Raw genomic sequence first — 21044 nt, 5'->3', positions numbered from 1 at the left:
CCTCTTAAGTTTTCAGTCCAGCTGAGATACTGTCAGAATGAAGCTCTTTGGTCTACTTTTTGTTATCTTCCTTTTTTTTTTAGGGAATCAGGCATCACAGCTTCCACCTGATCTGGGGCGGTTTATCACTTAAGAATTTCAATCCCCATTGTGCTCCTGCTTTCTATATCTCATGTTTGCACTTTAAATCCTGAGCTGTTCGAAGAGAGAAGATGCACCCTCTGTGGAAGCCAATAATTAAATTTATTTTCTATCTTTACATATATATTTAATTTTACTATTTTTTTTTAGGAGAAAAATTGAAGAATATGTAAACTTCATTAAGTAAAATTTAATTTTTGTACTTCATTTGACCCATAAACTCTCATTTATTGTCACAGGTGTAAATACTAAATTGACTCTTCAGCTAAGCAATAATCAGTTATAGACTGGACAGTGACTGTGACTCAGTTCCAATGCACCACTTGGAAACAACTAACAATAATGAATTTCAGACATAATGTGTAGCATTTAGTTTTCAAACACTGGACTAGAAGCAAGCCTACAGGAAGGTAAAATTACAGTTGCCAGGTACACTTTTTGGAGGGATGACAATTCTGCTAAGTACTTCTGAGGACATTTCAGAAAATCCCTGTATAAGTACCATACTCTTTAATAAACAGATTTCCAAGACTCATGTATATCTTAAAGCTGTGTGTGAATGCTCAGTGGAGAAAAAAAAATCTTCCTCTTATAAAGAGACTGTTGTTTTACACAAAAATTGGTCAAAGACTCATTCAGAAAGTGAAATGAAGAAAAGACACCATGACATACTTGCCAAAGGTTTAGAGGCAGAGGCCAAGTGGTGTGTTACAGAATTCAACACTTCCTAAGTGACAAAAACAAATTACTATCTGAGGGTGGTGGTGGTATATGAATTTTTCTAACCTTTCAGATTCAGGGAATGCCTATCCTTCATGTTGCAAAATAATATTTTATTAGCCACACATCATATATAGAATACAAATTGTTGTCGTCTTCTGTTTGGTTTTTTGTTGTTGTTGTTTAATTGCTTGTTTGTTTTCCTGAAAATCATATCAGATGGGATTCTTCTCATCTAAATTCACAGTTTGGATGTCTGTAACTGAAATAGGCTTTGTTCTGTCTCCTCAACTCTCTTACACATAGGTGTTAGATGTTTCAAGGTGGGTGTGGGTTTACCTACAGGTTTTAAATCTTTACACAATTAATTAATTTTCTTTTGACTGTTTGATATTTCTTTTGTATAGAAAATGGATTGTTTTTTTTTTTTTAAACTGTGTACAAAAAGATATCTGACATAAGGAATGGCACTATGTGTACAGACTACAAAACTGTACTGAAAAATAGTAATAATTATGATGATAATAATAATAATAATGGCTAAAAGCAAAATCTGTCAAAGTGAACTTGACACAACTCAGTATAATTTCATTCTTAACTGTAACTTCTTATACAAAACAAAATGCACATTCTTCATTAGCAATAAAATATGAAAATGCTTTTGCTTAAAAGCTGTTTTATTTTACATTATGTTCTGCTTTGCAAACACTGGGGTTTTTTTGCATAATGTAAGTTCTATCCTTGAAAATTCTATTGCTTCAAAGAGAAGTTTAGCTGTGTGGTGAACAATCAACATCCCTCCACTATTCTTATCAAGTTTTAAGTATTTTGTTATACTGCCACTGTTCTGATTTTGCAGTGTCCTCCAGTTGTGTGCCAAATTCACCAAAATGTGTTGTGTTGAAGTGTCTTATGGGTTTTGAAAACTAGAATTTCAAATATGCATTCTACTATATAGCTAAAACATACTGACATTAGGCTTTTGTTATACTTTTCATGTGAGTCAACTTATAGCACAACGGACTAGAGTATTCTGTTTTTTCTCCTAAAAATACATCCCACAAAAGGCACTAGAATAAATTACACATGAAATTTTTACTGTTTGCTCAGATTGATTTTATAAACATAAGAAAATATGAAAATGCTAATGAAATAAGCTGCTGGGCTCTGATAAGTGACTCAGAGCAACTTCAAATGTTTCTATTAAAGTAAGTCACTACTTCTCACTGTTGACATGTGTTATCTATACCGCCACTGCAACATAGTACTCTTTTTGTCCCATGGCATGTAGTACCAGCCTGTAGAAACCACAGTTTTTTCTGGTAGTAACAATAGAAACTAGGAGCTAAAAGTTGCACTAGCAAGCAACTGTGTTATCTTCTGACAATGCAGAAGTGGTATACATACTCATTGTGGCAATTAGTATTTGGTGTTTTAAAGCAATTAAAATTGTTATTTGCATCATATTATTTTATAATTACTAATTAGAGATTAGTGTCTAGAAGTGACCAAACCAAACCTAGAGGGACAAAAACAAAAGAAAAGTGGTAAATTAATGGTATAAACTGAAACACCCAACTCTAAAAACGAAGACAATTTAAACACAGTGTATTCAGCTAAAATGAAACAAACAAATAAATAAAATTTACCCTACATTTCCTTTGTAAAAAGATTATTTTATTATACTGAATGCTGGAATAACAGATCTTCTTCTTTATAATGCAAATCCACAGTCAGATAAGAGAAATGAGCGTTATGAATATGGAAGTCCTGCAGAAACCTTATGCAGTATTTCTGGAAAGTCAGCTTATTGAATGTCTCTTTCTCCGTAGCTCAGCTCCTACATTCATGGGGGTTTCTCTGTCTGTTTTTTTTAAAGTTTGCTGCCACTTACCTGACAGTTACAGTGACCACCATATGGTTGTTGTGATGCTGAGTTTGGGTGTTATCAAATGTTTTTTACTCTTAATGAGCCCTTGGATCCATACTTTACTAGGCTTATGCTTACAAAAATGTACAGTTAATACCTAATTGTTTTAAAGGTTTCCTGATTTATATGGAAACGTATTAATCAGCTTACAAGCTCAGCTACTTGCATCATACACTAAAGATTAGATGGACAATTTGACTATTCAGACAGCAATACCATTACAGGAAACTGCAATGTGTTTGTTGGGTAGAATAGGCAAAGTGATGTAAATTACAGGAAGCAAAAGCAGTAAATGCTGAACAGGAATATTCACATGGAGGAGTCTCTTTGGTCATTGCTAAATGACTAGTGGTGAGTTAGTTTATTCTCTCCTTCATACAGAAGCAATTAACCCCAGAGTCTTCAAATGGAGAATCAGTCCCACTCATAAAGAAAAATCGACTCTCATGTGGAAATACCAATTTGTATTGTGACTACAGTTGTTTTCAACTTGGGTCAATTTTGCTTGCAGTTTTCAAAGGTACGAATAAAGCCATCTAGTTATTCTGATATAGCGTTGATTATTATCTGTGATTTTAGCAGTAAACTGAAGTTGGAGGGCAATATTCAGGTTTCTTTTCATTTTTATTACATGGAAATTCCTTTCCCTCTCCCACACTATATTTTTTTGGTTAATCTTAAATTTTCCTTCAAAGGGTACACGTTAATTTCCAGGAAGTCAGTGGATGTATTAGTTAATTACACTTAAACACCACCTGGACTTGATAATTCTGTGTTTAAACTCACTTTCCTGTCTTGACTTTCTTTTAATTGAGCAGCAAGCTGACAAAAACTTGTTTTGATCTCAATAACCTTCATCTCCTTCTCTTAATTTTCTTTCAAAAGACAGTTTTTATGAAATTTCTTCAAGAGGTGACTCATCTTAACCTCCTTCTTGATGTTATAACCCTCATTAAATAACTCCATGATGTCTGAGAAATCATGGCAGTGAGGTGGAGTCCCCAGCAACTGGAAAGGGAAAATATCACACCCATTTTTAAAAAGGGACCTACCTTGTGCCCAGAAAGATCCTCCTGGAAGATATGTTTAAACATATGCAAGACAGGGAGGTGGTTAGAGACAGCCAGGATGGCTTCACCGAGGGCAAATTGTACCTGACTGACCTAGTGGCCTTCTGTGATGGAGTGGATGAGGGAAGAGGTACTGATGTCATCTACCTGGACTTCCGTAGGGCCCTTGATACAGTCTTCCACAATATTCTTACCTCTAAATTGGAGATATATGGTGATGGATGGCTGTTAGATGAGTAAGGAATTGGCTGGATAGTTGTGTCCAAAGAGTTACAGTCAATGTTCAATGTCCAAGTCAAAACCAGTAACAATTGGTGTCCCTCAAGACTCTCTTCTGGGACCAAAATTATTTAATATTTTAGAATCTTGGCATGATAGAATCGAAGAGTTATTTGGGTTGGAAGGAACATTTAAAGATCATCTAGTCCACCATCCCTGCCATGGGAAGAGACATCTTTCCCTAGATCAGATTGCTCAAAGCCCTGTCCAACCTGACCTTGAACACTTCCAGGGATGGGGAATTCTATGATTCCATGACTAATTAAACATAGTTTCTGTCTAATACCCTGAAGGTTATTTAGCCAGTGTGAAAAGTAAATGCTAAATCACTCAGAGGTGAACATTAATTAATTCACAATAATATTTGAAGTATTTCTTACTGTAAGTACTTTAATAAAATAACATATACTAATGTGATAAACACGGGTATTTAAACTGATTTCTGGACAACTTATTTAGGCTTTATTTTCTTTTTATAGCGTTCCAATGTTCATTGATTGGCACTGATTTATTCTGCTCTGAAGGAACATTTTGGGTCATATTCAGTTATATGTAATAGGCAGAAATGTCAGAGACAGGCTGAGATGTGAAATCACTGAAGAAATCAAGAACATATTCAGATTTAAAGCCATATCTGAATCATTGAAAAATCAAAGTAGATATTAAATTGGTAATGGCCCCCCAAGAGTATGAGATGTTTTTGAAGGATGGACTTCCTTAGAAACACAAAGAAAAAGAGGGAAAGAGAAGCCTCCCATGATAAAGCATAATCAGTGGGAAAAGAGACAGGAGAAAAAGAAAACCTGAAGTTGTAAGGAAAAGCTTTGAAGAAAGAGTAACTATCCAAATAATGCATGAGTTTAAGAAAGAGTTAGATTAGTGAATTAAAAACCATTAGAAAAACTTCTTAAACATGATCAGTCAAGAGAGGAGAAAATAAATGAAAAAGGTTTTAAGACAGAATTGGGGAAGATTAAGTAATTTCAGGTAATAAATAAAAAGCACATGTAAGTGAACAAGATTACAAGATATTTTCTAATGACTGATAAGGCATATCTATAAAAGACACCTACAGCTTAGTGCTTGCTACTGTTGTGGTTTAGCCAGCAACTCAGCCCCACACAGTCACTCACTCACTCGCCCACCAGTGGGACAGGAGAGAGAATCAGAAGAGTAATGCTGCTGAGTTGAGGTAAGAACAGTTTAATAATTAAAATAAAACAACAAAAAAAATGAAATGGAAAGGAAAAAAATGAGAGGTATGAAACCTGGGGCAGGGGGCAGGAAAGGGGGAATGAACCATCAAAACACACCCCACATAACACAGCCACTCACCACCTGCCAACTTGATACCATCCCATCCCCACACCAACTGCCCCCATTAATGTACTTGTCACAGCATCACATGGTATGGAATGCACATCCCATTGGCCAGTCAGTGTCAGCTGACTTGGCTGTGGCCCTGCCCCTCCCAGCCTCTTGCCCATGTGGCAGAGCGCGGGAAGCTGGAAAGGTCCCTGACTACTAGAGGCACTACAGTGAAGAGAATTAACTCTTTCTCAGCCAAAACCAGCACAGCTACAAATGATAGGTATGTTTGTACAGCAAATTATTTTGGAATAAGTTTATTTCCAATAAAGAAAAGTATAAAATGTTGTTAAAATTTTAGAATAAATATATTGAGTTTTAAATAATTGAATGGCAAATAATAATCAGTAAACATTAAGTCACATTAAAGTAAACTTTTTTTTTTTAGTATGAGTACTGATACTTTAAAAAAGAAAAGAAAAGAAAAGAAAAGAAAAGAAAAGAAAAGAAAAGAAAAGAAAAGAAAAGAAAAGAAAAGAAAAGAAAAGAAAAGAAAAGAAAAGAAAAGAAAAGAAAAGAAAAGAAAAGAAAAGAAAAGAAAAGAAACGAAACGAAACAACAAACTGTGGTAAAATAGAAACAGTAGATATTAAACAACAATTCCACCAAAGATAACATGATGTTTGTCTAGGAGCAGTTACTAATTTTCAGAAGAATGATTGTGCCACTAGAATTTATGTTAAATACTAAATTTTAAATTCTCTAAGAATACATGTATTTGCAACTTATTATTGCTGTTATTAAAAAAAATCACCATCAGCAAATATAATCTTTTTTTCATCAAATCATCAGTTCCAGTTTAGAATGACTTTTTGCCAGCCATGATCCTACTGGGGTGAGGAGTCTTCAACATTTTGGAGACTAGAAACATTTCTTTAATTTCTAATTTAGCATTACAGATGAACAAATTATAAGAGAAATTCTCTTAGCCAATTAAAATGTCCTTGATCGCTTTTACTGACTGTCGTGGTTCAGCCTCAGCTGGCAACTGAACACCACGCAGCCGCTCGCTCACCCCCCCCCACCCCTGTGGGATGGGGAAGAGAATCAGACGAGCAAAAGAACTTGTGGGTTGAGATAAGCACAGTTTAATGATTACAATAAAATGATAATGATAAATGATTATGATAATAATGACAATAATGTTAATATAATAAAAGGGAAAAGGAAGGGAAAGGGAAAACAGGGGAAAAAACCACGGAAACACAAACGATACAGCCGCTCACCACCCGCCGACCAACGCTGCCCGTCCCTGAGCCGCGACTGCTCCCTCCCTCCCCCGGCCAGCCCCTCCCAGGTAACATACTGGGCATGACATTACCATGATATGGAATATCCCTTTGGTCAGTTTGAATCAGCTCTCTTAGCTGTGCCACTTCCCCTCCCAGCTTCTTGTGCACCCAGCAGAGCATGGGAGGCTGGACATGTCCTTGACTAGTATAAGCGCTACCCAACAACAGCCTAAACATCTGTGTGTTATCTCAACAGGATTTTGTTTTTTTTTTTCCATGCTAATTTCAAAGCACAGCACTATACCAGCTAGAGTGAAGAAAATTAACTCTACCCCAGCTAAAACCATGACACTGTCCTTCCTTTCACACACTCTACATATTTCTTGGCTGTGGATGCACAGAATTTCAAATTAAATTTCATCTTTCGTTATATACTTGCACTAATATTTCTCTAGCCGTACAAAAATAGATCAATTGATGTAATCCGAAGTTTATGTTTCCCTCTGGTGGTTTCCCTTATGTTTCTTTGGTGGTTTATCATCATCTGTAATTGCTTGATACACCCAGAAGAGGAATCATGGCTTTAATAATATTGTGGGTCTGATTTGTCTAACCAAAATCAGATGTTCATATTTTACAGAATAACTCAAGATTCCTAGTAAGTTCTGGTTAATATTGTCAATTGGGTGCAAAGCATGATTCATCTCATTCTGAACTGCCATGACTTTGTCTCTAAAAATGTCTATTTCTTAAGTACAGAGAGAGCCTAATCCGTAGTGTAGACTGTTGTAGCTGTCTACATTGCAGATGTCTGAAATAAAATGAGTCAAATCTCACCTTTTGACACAATATATTCTGCTGCTTAATTAGGTGGCTTGACACTTCTAAATGTTACACCTTTCATTTGGTGGAATTTTGTCTTACATACAGTTATATTGCAAAAGGAGTGAAAAAGAAGTTTGCAGTACGCCCTTTTAATTGTCAGTCACTTTTTGCAGCACGTCACACTTGGAGCTGGCCAAATTATTTGATCTTTCTTTCCAATAGACACATGAACATAGCAGATATAAAATTAATTAAAACAAATTAAACAAATATTACTTAATCTATTCAATTTTTATTCCCTCCAATTAAGATTCAGGAAGTGCCAAAGCCTAAATTTTCTGGTGGATCTTTAATGCCTTATACAAATTAACAACGTACATTCTGTCTGTTAGTTCTTAGCCAAGATCAAATGTGAATTCTAAGCAAATAGATAACAAACTGTACAGTACTGGCTGTTTTGAACGAGACCTTGAATGCTAACAGTGTCTGTTTTGACTATGCATTTTCAATTCAACTAAAAAATGAAAGAAACATATGACTTGTAGCTCATAAAAATGTTAATAGTGTTGGTCCCTCTTTCATTTTATAGAAGTAATTGCATTTTTTCACCCTAAACAGCAAAGTGATACCCAGACTTCTGCCTAAAACAAGTTTAAGAGAGTGGACTTCTTAAATTACTCTACTTAGGGGTACTGTAACCTTATTACTGTATGTATTTAAACATTTAGCAGATATGTCTTCAGGTGTAAGGTGTGGACCTGGAGTGCTGTCCTGGTGCATCAGCCAAGGTGTGGTGTGGCAGTTTGCATGGAAGGGTGTGCAGCAAGGGCACACAGGGGGAGCGCCTCTTCAAAGAAGGGGCATTCCACCGGCTGAGCGGGAGACTTGAAGTACACATAACCCACCAACTGGGCACTGTTCTGTGGCCATTTGCACAGGTCAAGGGCACTCATCCTACCTGACCATCAAGGCAGAATAGTAGGCACTTGTTTGAGCACAAAGGCTGCAGCTCCAGGTGGGAGTTCTGCACCATCTACCCCAGTGGTGGCCAATGCCTCCATTCAGAAGGAGCTGCTGAAGGGAGAGGCTCCAGCAAAGACGTCAGACTGCATGAAGTCTCTAGACCTTTCTCCTGGGGCAAAGACAGGCAGCAGATATGCCTGCAAAAGGTGTGCCCAAGTGGAGGACTTCCTGCAGCAGCTGGCTGAGCTGCAGGAGGTGGTGAAAAGGTTGTGTAACATCAGCGAGGCTCAGAAGGAGTTAGGTAGCTGGTTCCAAGAACAGTCTGCAGTGGACGCACAGACAAACAGCCAAAAACTCCCCCACCGGCACACACAGAAAAGAGGGGCCAATAATGCAGAAGAATGGCAAGGACCAGCAGGAGAAAGAGACTTCCCCTGAAGCCTGAGGTGCCCTTGCAGAACCGCCTCACTGCTCTGCAGACTGAAGAGGAAAGACCCATCACACCAGGAGAGAGGCCAGAGATGAGTAAGGCAGCCCAATCTGCTCCCTGTATAACAACCAGCACAACTAAGAAAAGGTGACAGGTCACACTAGGTGACTCTCTTCTGAAAGATACATAGGCATCCAACTTGACGCACTCTCTAGAGAGGTGTGCTGCTTACCAGGGGTTTGTATCAGGGATGTCACTGAGGGACTACCAAGCCTCATACAGTCCACTGTTATCCACCGCTGTTGTGTCATGTGGGCATGAGTGATACAGCCAGGAGCAGTCTGAAGAGTATCAAGAAGGATTACAGAGCCCTAGAAGCAGCAGCAAGGGACTCTGGAGCACAAGTAGTGTTTTAATCAGTCCTCCCAGTCAGAGGGAAGGGCTTTGAAAGGGCTGGTCAAATCTGGAGAATTAACAAATGATTACAGGAGTGGTGCCACAGCCAGGAATTTGGCTACTTAGACCATGGGACTTGTTTTGAGAGACCTGATCTACTAGGGGTTGATGGGTTCCATCTGTCAGAGAAGGAAAAGAACATCTTCAGTCACAGGCTTATCAAGCTGGTGAAGAAGGCTTTAAAACTAAAGTTGCTGGGAGATGGGAACCTCAATCTATCCCACTCCTACCAGTTTGATACCAGTGCCAGCAAAAGATGGCCAGAACCTGGAGAAGGACCACAGGTCAGCAGGACAGTATCTGAAGAGCAGCACAAAGGAATTCCAGCCACTCCAGCCAGTAAGACAGCATCACCAGGAGCCCAACATAAATGCCTCTATGCAAGTGCATATAGCATGGGTAATAAGCAAGAGTTAGAGACATGCACATGCCTGCAGGGCTATAATCTTATTGCCATCATGGTGACATGGTGGGATAGTTCCTATGACTGGGTTGTTAGACTGGAAGGATGCAGGTTCTTTAGGAAGGACAGGTGGGGGAGATGAGGAGAGGGTGTTGCCCTCTATGTCAATGACCAGCTGGAGCGCACGGACCTCTGCCTGGGGATGGATGAAGAGTCGACCAAGAGCTTATGGGTCAGGATTAGAGGAAGAGCAGCGACAGGTGACATTATAGCGGGGGTCTGCTACAGGCCACCCTACCAGGAAGACTGACTGGGTCTGTGACATATAGGAGCAACCTCATATTCACAAACCCTGGTCCTCATGGGGGACTTCAGCCACCCTGATGTCTGTTGGAGAGACAACACAGCAGGGCAAAAGCAACCTCGGAGGTTCCTGCAATGCATTGATGTTAGCTTCCCTCTCCAAGTGAGAGATGAGTCAATGAGGAGAGGTGCTATGCTGGACCTTGTTCTTACCAGCAGGGAGAGGCTGGTGGGGAATGTGAAGCTCAAGGGCAGCCTTGGCTGCAGTGGCTATGAAATGCTGGAGTTCAAGATCCTTAGAGCACTGAGCAGGGCGCACAGCAAGCTCACTACTCTGGACTTCAGGAGAGCAGTCTTAGGCCTCTTCAGGGATCTGCTTGGTAGAGTACGATGAGATGAAGTTCTGGAGGGAAGAGGAACCCAAGAAAGCTGGTTAATATTCAGGGATCACCTCCTCCAAGCTCAGGAGTGATGCATCCCAACAAAGAGGAAGTAGGGCAAAAACACCAGGTCTGCATGGATGAATGAGGAGCTCCTGGACATACTCAAAGGCAAAAAGGAATCCTACAGAGGGTGGAAGCAAGCACAGATAGCCTGGGAGGAATACACAGAAACTGTCCAAGCAGCCAGGGATCAGGTTAGGAAAGCTAAAGCCCTGATAGAATGAAAACTGTCCAGGGATGACAAGGGCAACAAGAAAATCTTTTATAGGTATGTCAGTGATAAAAGGAAGACTAGGGGAAATGTGGGGCTCCTCCAGAAGCAAACAGGACACCTGGTTACCCACGATATGGAGAAGGCTAAGGTACTCAACAATTTTCTTGCCTCAGTCTTCACTAACAACTGTTCAAGCCACACCACGCAAGTTGCAGAAGGCAAATGAAGGGACTGGGAGGATGAAGAACTGCCCACTGTAGATGATGATCATTTTCGAGAACATCTGAGGAACCTGAAGGTGCACAAGTCCATGGGACCTGATGAGGTGCATCTGCAGGTCCTGAGGGAATTGGTGGATGAAATTTCTAAGCCCCTATCCATCACATTTGGGAAGTCATGTCAGTCTGGTGAAGTTCCCATTGACTGGAAAAGCAGAAACATAACCCCCATTTTTAAAAAGGAAAAAACAAATCTAGATCCAGGTAACTACAGGCCAGTCAGTCTCACCTCTGTGCCTGGCAAGATCATGGAGCAGATCCTCCTGAAAACTATGCTAAGGCACATGGAAAATAAGGAGGTGATTGGTAACAGCCAACACGGCTTCGCTAAGGGCAAATTGTGCCTGACATGTTTAGTGGTCTTTTATGATGAAGTTACAGCTTTGGGGGATAAAGAAAGACCAATGAGGTCATCTACCTGGACTTGTGCAAAGCATTTGACACTGTGCTGCACACCATCTCTAAATTGGAGAGACATTGAATTGATGAATGGACCACTCGGTAAATGAGGAATTCGCTGGATTGTCACAATCAAAGAGTTGTGGTCAACGGCTTGATGTCCAAGTGGAGACCAATGGCGAGTGGCATTCGTCAGGGTATAGGGACTGGCACAGTTAAACATCTTTGCTGACAACATGGAGGGTGGGATTGAGTGCACCCTCAGCAAGTTTGTTGATGATATCAAGCGGTGTGGTGTGGTTGACATGCTGGAGGGAAGGATTGCCATCCAGAGGGACCCTGGCATTTTTGAGAGGTTGGGCCCATGTGAACTTCATGAAGTTCAAGAATTGCAATGTCCTGCATATGGGTTGGGGCAATCCAAAGCACAAATACAGGCTGGGCAGAGAATGGATTGAGGGGAGCCCTGAGGAGAAGGATTTGGGGAGTTTTTTAATGAGAAGTTCAACATGACCAGGCAATGTGTGCTTGCAGCCCAGAAAATCAACCCTATCCTGGGCTGTATCAGAAGAAGCATGACTAGCAGGTTGAGGGAGCTGATTCTCCCCCTATGCTTTACCCTTGTGAGACCCCACCTGAAGTACTGCGTTCTGCTTTGGGGCCCCCAGGATAACAAGGACATGGACCTGTTGGAGTGAGTCCAGAGGAGGTCCATAAAGATGATCAGAGAGCTGCAGAATCTCTCCTATGAAGACAGGCTGAGAGAGTTGGGGTTGTTCAGCCTGGAGAAGACAAGGCTCCTGGGAGACCTTATTGTAGCCTTTGTGTACCTGAAGAGGGCCTAAAAGAAAGCTGGAGAGGACGTTTTACAAGGGCGTGTAGTGACAGGACAAGGGCTAACGGCTTTACACTGAAAGAGGATAGAATGGATTAGATATAAGGAAGAAATTCTTCACTATGAAGGTGGTGAGGCACTGGAACAGATTGCCCAGGGAAATTGTGGGTGCCCCATCCCTGGAAGTGTTCAGGGTCAGGTTGGATGGGCTTTGAGCAACTTGGTGTGGTGGAAGGTGTCCCTGGACATGTCAGAGGGTGTTGGAACTAGATGATCTTTAAGGTCCCTTCCAAACCAAACCATTCTATGGTTCTATATATTCTATACCCTTGTTATAAATTGGTCCACAGCAGATTTATGTAACAAGATGATTTCTTTAACTCATCAGATATTTATTCTGAATCAAGTTTTTTTGTATGCATGGTATTAATGCAAATATTGCATCTGAACATTGAGCCATGGTCAACAGTCCAATGTCCAGATGGAGATTGGTGACAAGTGTGGTTCTCAGGGGTCCTTACTGGGACCAGTACTGTTCAATATCTTCATCAAGGACATAGTGGGATTGAGTGCACCCTCAGAAAGTTTGCCAACGACACCAAGCTCAGTGGTGTTATTGAGACATCTGAGGGACGGGATGTCATCCAGAAGGACCTGGACAATTTCAGGAAGTAGGCCCATCTGAATCTCATGAGGTTCAACAAGGCCAAGTGCAAGGTCCTACACCTGGGTCAGGGAAACCCTCAGTATCAATACAGGCTGGGGGATGAATAGATTGAGAGCAGGCCTGTGGAGAAGGACTTGGGGATACTGGTGGATGAAAAGCTAGACATGAGCAGACAACATGCACTTGCAACCCAGAAAGCCAATGGTATCCTGGGCTGCATCAAAAGAAGCATGGCCAGCAGGTCAAGGGAGGTGGTTCTGACCCTGTACTCCGCTCTGGTGAGACCCCACCTGGAATACTGCATCCAGCTCTGGACCCCGCAGCACAGGAAAGACATGGACCTATTGGAGCAGGTCCAGTGGAAGGCCACAAAAATGATCAGAAGGATGGAACACCTCTCCTAGGAGGAAAGGCTGAGCAAGATGAGGCTGTTCAACTTGGAGAAGAGAAGGCTCCAAGAAGACCTTATTGTGGCTTTTCAGTACTTAAAGGGGGCCTATAAGAAAATGAGGGGCAGACTTTTTAGCAGGGCCTGTTGTGATAGGACAAGGGTTAATGGTTTTAAACTATAAAAGGGTAGATTTAGACCAGATATAAGAAAGAAATTTTTTACAATGAGGGTGGTGAAACACTGGAGCAGGCTGCCCAGTGAGGTGGTAGATGCCCCATCCCCAGAAACATTCCAGGTCAGGTTGGACAGGGCTCTGAGCAACCTGATCTAGTTGAAGATGTCCCTGATCACTGCAGGGGGGTTGAACAAGATGACCTTTAGAAGTCCTTTACAACCCCAGCTATTCTATGATTCTGTGATTGATTCTATTAAATATGCCATTAGTTTTTCCATAACAAGTGACAGTAGTCATACAGAATAACACCTTATCAGCAGATATGCTCTTTCATGTGAGATGTTAGCACAAATCAAAAACATCCCTCCATACAAGATAGTACGAATAAATTTGACTGTATTCTGGCCGAAGGTAGTATACTTAGGTGCAGAAAAGGAACTTCAAGTCTGTCATTTAAGAATGGAATACTAAATCCTAGATTATACACCTTCCCAGTATTTAAAGTGTTTGAAAACACCAGGTGCTTTGAAAACAGTTCCAAAACAGCTAATAAATGGCATCACATCATCTAGCTTATGTAATCACATCACCAAAAGGTGCTTGTACGCATCTCAGTACAATACTATTGTGGTGGGTTGACCTTGGCTGTACGCCAGGTGCCCAGAAAGCTTGTCTGTCACTCCCTCTTCTCAGTTGGACAAGGGAGAGAAAAACATAACAAAAGGTTTGTGGGTTGTGGTAAGGACAGGGACATCATTCAGCAACTACTGTCATGGGCAAAACAGACTTAACTAAGGGAAACTAACTTATTGCCAACCAAATCAGAGTAGGGTAATGAGAAATAAAAACCAATCTTAAAACACCTTCCCCGCACCCCTCCCTTCTTCTGGGGATCAACTTCACTCCTGATTTCTCTACTTCCTCCCCCTGAGCATGGCAGGGGGATGGGGAATGGAGGTAGTGGTCAGTTCATCACATGTTGTCTCTGCCGCTCCTTCCTCCTCACACTCTTCCTCTTCTCCAGCATGTGGTCCCTCCCACAGGATAGAGTCCTCCATGAACTTCTCCAGTGTAGGTCCTTCTCGTGGGCTGAAGTTCTTCACAAACTGCTCCAGCATGGGTCCTTTCCACTTGTCCTTTCCACTTGTCCTTTCCACAGGGTGCACTCCTTCAGGAATAGACTGCTCCAGCATGGGTCCTCCACTGGCTCACAAGTCCTGCCAAAAAACCTGCTCCAGTGTGGGGTACTCTCCCCATGGGGTCACAGGTCCTGCCACAGGAGCCTGCTCCAGTGCAGGGTCTCCACGGGGTCATAGCTTCCTTCAAGTACATCCACCTAGTCTGGCATGGGGTCCTCCATGGGCTGTGGGGGAACAGCCTGCCTTACCATGGTCTTTACCACGGGCTGCAGGGGAATCTCTGCTCTGGCACCTAAAGGATGTCCTCCATCTCTTTCTTCACTGACCTTGGTGTCTGCAGAGTTGTTTCTCTCCCATATTCTCATTCCTTTCCTCTGACCACTGCTGTGCAGGAGTTTTTCCCCTTCTTAAATATGTTATTGCAGAGGTACTACCACCATTGCTTGTTGGCTCAGCCTTGGCCAGTGGCAGGTCCATCTTGGAGCTGGCTGGCATTGGCTCTATTGAACATGGGGGAAGTTTCTAGTAGCTTCTCACAGAAGCCACCCCTATAGCTCCCCACCTTGCCATGCAAACCCAATATAACTACACACAACATTGTTTTACTAGCGAAAGCTGGTCAAACCTACCCTCTGCAGCACTCAGACATTAACTTCTCATGGTCTGTGAGACTTATGTAACATTGAGACAAAGTCATTATCTTTTGAGCATTTTTTTTTCCATTCAAAGTTTTTGAAATAATGTGAAAGCATAAAACATATTGTATATTCTGGGGTGTCTCACAAAGGTCGGGGAAGGTGCTTCAGGATGAGCAGCTCATTGGGTTTGTGATAGCTTTGAAAGACTGTGTAGGGTGAAAGGAATCAAACCTCTTGCTGTTTTATTCATGATTCTTAATGGAGGAGATTTAAAAACTTTTCTCATTCTGGCCCAGAGTTCTAAACAGTATCTGTAATATAAATCTGCCGTCAGCTTTTCCCTTGGTACATTTTGAAGGACAATAATGAGCCCTGCTCTTCAGAAACCATAATGAGTCTCTGGATCTAAGTGTGTATGTAAATACTTTCCTTTGACCTTGAGTTCCACTCTTAAAATACTGTTACAAAGAGGAGTCCAGACAACTTTCTCTATTTAGCTGTTCAACATTTCTTACTGGCTAACTCTAGGAGCCTTCCTGTTGAGTTGTCCACAGTTGTGACTAACACTTAAAGCTTTATTCACAGACAACTTGGCATTTAACTGTGAAATTTGTCTCTAGACAACCAAGACACCTAAGAAGTAGTTGCTTTATCCCCAACAGATAAATGGTTACATCCTGTTTTGGATATATTCTTTAGATTTTTATTTGACTACAACCAAAATCAAGCAGGAAGTTCAAGGTCATATAAGCTAGTCTTAAAACGATTTTTCTCACTCTTTTGCTATGAAAATTGATCTGGATTCTGTGAGATAAATAATTTTCACAGCTAAGTGGGAGATAAGTTTATTCTCTATCTGTTTAGCACACCTAAAATGTCTCTAAAATAAAATAACAAAAACCCAACAAACTACTACTTTCCCAAATGAGAAATTTTTATTTTGCAGCAGTCATATTGTTGGCACTTATATATGATACATGGTTACTCCTAGAACTTCCCTCTGCTTTGTTGATATTCCCCATTAGCATTTGTCCTCCTTCACAAATACAACATTTTTCTTGTGTCTCAATTGAATTTAGTTGAATTTTATTTTTTTCATTTCAGATCCTGCACTAATTTGTCAAGACCATTTTGAAGTCTGAGCCTCTTTGTCAAAATGCACCTCTTTTCTGTTGGATGTCATCTGCAAATTTTAGAAGTTACACTGCTTTCTATCACGCCATTAATGAAAATCTGACCTTAAGAGAGACCCTTTTTGAGTTTAAGATGCTTCACAGTTGTACACCAAACCACTGTTACCTGTTCTTGCAGAATCATTTTCCAGCCGCCTTGAATGGCTATAACAGAATCATAGAATCATTAAGGTTGGAAAAGAAATCTAGGATCATCAAGTTCAACCAACAACCAAATACTGCCATGTCTCCTAAACCATGCCCTGAAATGCCACATCTACACGTCTTTTAAATACCTCCAGGGATGGCGACTCTACCACCTCTCTAGACAGCCTATTCCAATGCCTGACCACTCTTTCAGTGAAGAAAGTTTTCCTAATCTCCAATCTAAACCTCCCCTGATGCGGCTTGAAGCCATTTCCTCTCGTTCTATCCCTAGTAACTTGGGAGAAGAGACCAACACCCACCTCACTACAACCTCCCTTCAGGCAGTTGTAGAGAGCAATAAGGTCTCCCCTCAGGCTCCTCTTCTCCAGACTAAACAACCCCAGTTCCCACAACTTCTCCTCATAAGACTTGTTCTCCAGACCCTTCACCTTTGAAGTCTTCCAGACTTCAAAGTTGCCCTTCTTTGGACACACAACTTGATGTCGTTCTTGTAGTGAGGGGCCCAAAACTGAACACAGTACTCGAGATGTGGTCTCACCAGTGCCGAGTACAGGGGCACAATCACTTCCCTGCTCCTGCTGGCCACACTATTCCTGACACAAGCCAGAATGTTTTTGGTCTTCTTGGCCACCTGGGCACACTGCTGGGTCATGTTCAGCTGTCTGTCGACCAACACTGCCAGGTCTTTCTCTGCCAGGCAGCTTTCCAGCCAACTAGACTTTAGTTTATTTCTGAGATGTTTTGTGGGACAGAGTCAATCATTCTGTAGTTTTGATATGACACATCTATTCCTACAGACTATAAGAAAAAGAATAAATCTCCATGCCCATGCCAAATAATATAGTCAAATATATTCAATTTCCCAGTCCTCTGTGACCCCATCTATTCTCTCAAGTTCTGAGAGATACTGGAATGATTCTAAATGATTTCCCCTAAGTCCTTTGGTATGCTCCAGTGGATTATTTCATTGGGCCCTGAGGAACAGAACACAGATGCCATACCAAGACACCTTTTAATCTGATTTTGATGTATGAATTTTATGTTTTTTTTATTTTCCCCCAAACTCCAACTTGAATCTCTATCTCCTTGCTAAGCTTAATTATGTATCTTGTCGAAGCTTACCTTTTCATATAAACCTAATCTAAGAATGCAATACAACATCCCATAACTTTCCCAATTTGAAGTACGTCCGTTTTTGTGTTTATTAAGCACTTATACACTCTCTTCTTCATGCTTTTTCTCTCTCTTGCTGCTTAAAACTACAGTGTTTGTTTTTTTCTCTGTTTTCCCTCTATGTGTTATTGGTATGAAGCTAGAGCAAAACAGAGCTGCACAAAAAATACATCACTCACTTAATCTTACTTTGAGGTCTGATATAGAAAGTAAAATTGTTGCTATGACATTAAGAATATGCCGCTTGGGGTAAAATGCTGGCTTCACTTGCTAAGGAGTAGTACACCAGAATGTAAAGTAAATGATGGAACAAATTTTATGCTTCTTTAAACTTAAAGAAATCAAAGGCATTTCATCAAGAGTAATTTTTCAAAATCAGTTTAATTATCCTTAATATTTAACTAATTAATTCTTGCTAGTTAATTAGAAAGTGTACAATACTTTGAAGATGAATTACAGATGTTCACAGCTCAAGCAATCATTTGGTTGATTTCAGATTTTTTCTTGTCCTTTATTCTTTTAAATACACACAAAACATACCATGACTGAATGCCTTTCCATGTATTGTTTTTTACAGGCTAATTAACTTGAACACTGGAACATCATAATCCTGATTTTTAAAGGCCTGACTGGGTTAAGGTAATGATGTTTGTTTAGTAGATTAAAATAAATTGTTATATAAGTCTCCATTCTACATTATGAGAAACAAGGGTTTTGTAGATATTATTCTGTAATTTTGCAATGATGTTTTGTGGAAGTTTTTTGCTTTTAGTTATAATTTGATAATTTTTTTAAATATTCATAATGAAATATAAATATAAGGAAGTTTTAAATTGTGACATAGATTCTATATAAAAATAAAGTACATTTTTCTTAGTACATTTGTAAAATAATTTCTTTTTTTTTTGCTGAAATGATACAATCTTTTACAAAAATATTAGAAAAAATACATTTCAGAAGAAATAAACAAATTTTATAATTATTTAGGTCATTCTCTAAGTCCTAACTTAATAGGGATTAATCTGAATCTCAAATACAAACAAGATGTTCATGCCGGGATGGATGGACCTTCCCTCTGAAGCTCTTAAAATATGACTGTGGTTAATTCACAATAACACTGTGCAATGCTTAATAAGGGCAGAATGTCAGTAAGTAACTCTTACTTGGAGATTCTCAGCTGAGTTTGACTGAGTGAATCTGAGTGTGTAATTAAATTTATTCAGGCAAAGAAATGAGGAATTTTTATATCCATGTACAGTGGTTGGAAGTCAGCAGGAGGGGACCATTGGTTAAGGTCATTCTTTAGTGCACAAAAATGCCAACAATTCCAGCTCTGAAAAACAAGTCCTCTTAAAAATGCAGGTACGTTTCATTTCTGCATGATTTTTAGAAGAATATTGAACAAAATTACCAGAAAAACAAAGATAATGAGTCATGGGGGAAGAACCAAAGGAACATATAAGAACTGCTTTCTCTGTCAAGGAATTAAAGCCAGAAAAGGTAATCCACTGTCAAGAGAGGTGCTGAGAGGACAATAAACCCCACCACTCTTGTGTCAGAAAAAAGGGACAGAAGAAAAGAGTTCCAAAGATTTACTTTCTAAAACTATTAACTTTAAGATGCTTAGATTTAATATCTAAAATTTACACAAGGACTGTAATTTTTGTATCTTTCTTTGTACTGCTCAAATAATTATTATTCATGTTATTGAAGAACTTTCCAGTCTGTAACTTTTAAAGCATAATCCACTGTTCTCTGTCAGGTTTCCTGGGTCTGAGTCAATTCCCTCAGTATTTCTAGCCTCCTTTATCTGTATCTAATTTAACAATATATTAGATATTATACTAAAACATCTAACAGTAAAAAAGCATTGAGAAATCTCAAAACATCTGCTGAAAAAAATCAAGAATTAGATACATACATGTAAAATAAACACATAAAATGCCTTCAGTGACCTAGGCTGTTGTGACTGTTTAGCTCAAACTTTCATGAAACTACTTTAAGTTTCTGTTCCTTGGCATCTTCAGAAATCAGTAACAAACTACCTATATATAGATTATGAACACAGTTTTCATAAGCGTTGTCGTGGTTTAGCTGGCAGCTCAGCCCCACACAGCTGCTCGCTCACTCCCCCACCGGTGGATGGGGAGAGAATCAGAAGGGTAACGCTTGTGGGTAGGGATAAAAACAGTTTAATAATTAAAATTAAAAGAAACAACAGTAGAAATGCAATGTAAAGGAGAACAACGAGAGGCACAAAGCACCGGGAAGGGGGGAAGGGAGGGGAGAGGGGGAATGAACCGCCGAAACAAACCGCACGCGCCGCAGCCGCCCGCCGACCCGACGCCGCGCCGCCCCCGAGCCGCAACCTGCCCCCCCTTAATATACTGGTCGTGGTGTCACATGGCATGGAATGAACCTGCCATTGGCCAGTCGGGGTCAGCCGCCCCCACCATGGCCCTGCCCCTCCCAGCCCCCCCCCCCGCCGCCACGCGGCAGAGCGCGGGAAGCTGGAAAGGTAGCCGACCCCCACAGTGAGGAGAATTAACCCCTTCTTAGCCAAAATCAGCACAAGCGTGTTCGATCATTTGGCTTAAGGAGAGTAGAGCAAAGGGTCTAGAGAGCAAGTCTTATGAGGAGAAGTTGTGGGAACTGGGGTTGTTTAGTCTGGAGAAGAGGAGCCTGAGGGGAGACCTTATCGCTCTCTACAACTGCCTGAAGGGAGGTTGTAGTGAGGTGGGTGTTGGTCTCTTCTCCCAAGTTACTAGGGATAGAACGAGAGGAAATGGCTTCAAGCCGCATCAGGGGAGGTTTAGATTGGAGATTAGGAAAACTTTCTTCACTGAAAGAGTGGTCAGGCATTGGAATAGGCTGTCTAGAGAGGTGGTAGAGTCGCCATCCCTGGAGGTATTTAAAAGACGTGTAGATGTGGCATTTCAGGGCATGGTTTAGGAGACATGGCAGTGTTTGGTTGTTGGTTGAACTTGATGATCCTAGATTTCTTTTCCAACCTTAATTATTCTCTGATTCTATGCGTCTAAAAAGATCTAAAAAATGCATACTTTTTTTGCTTAATCTAGAAATATTTCATCACCTATGATCATGTGCTATTTAATAATATGGAACCTAGAGAGACAAATTACTAATATGTTTAAAAGTAAAAGAGATAATGAAAAAAAAAAAGAAGTTTAACCAGTTTTGATCCAAAATTTTTTTTTTTTTTGAGAAAATG

Source organism: Phalacrocorax aristotelis, chromosome 1, assembly GCF_949628215.1.
Source record: "Phalacrocorax aristotelis chromosome 1, bGulAri2.1, whole genome shotgun sequence".
Lineage (NCBI taxonomy): Eukaryota > Metazoa > Chordata > Aves > Suliformes > Phalacrocoracidae > Phalacrocorax > Phalacrocorax aristotelis.
Note: the sequence above shows the minus strand (reverse complement) of the source record.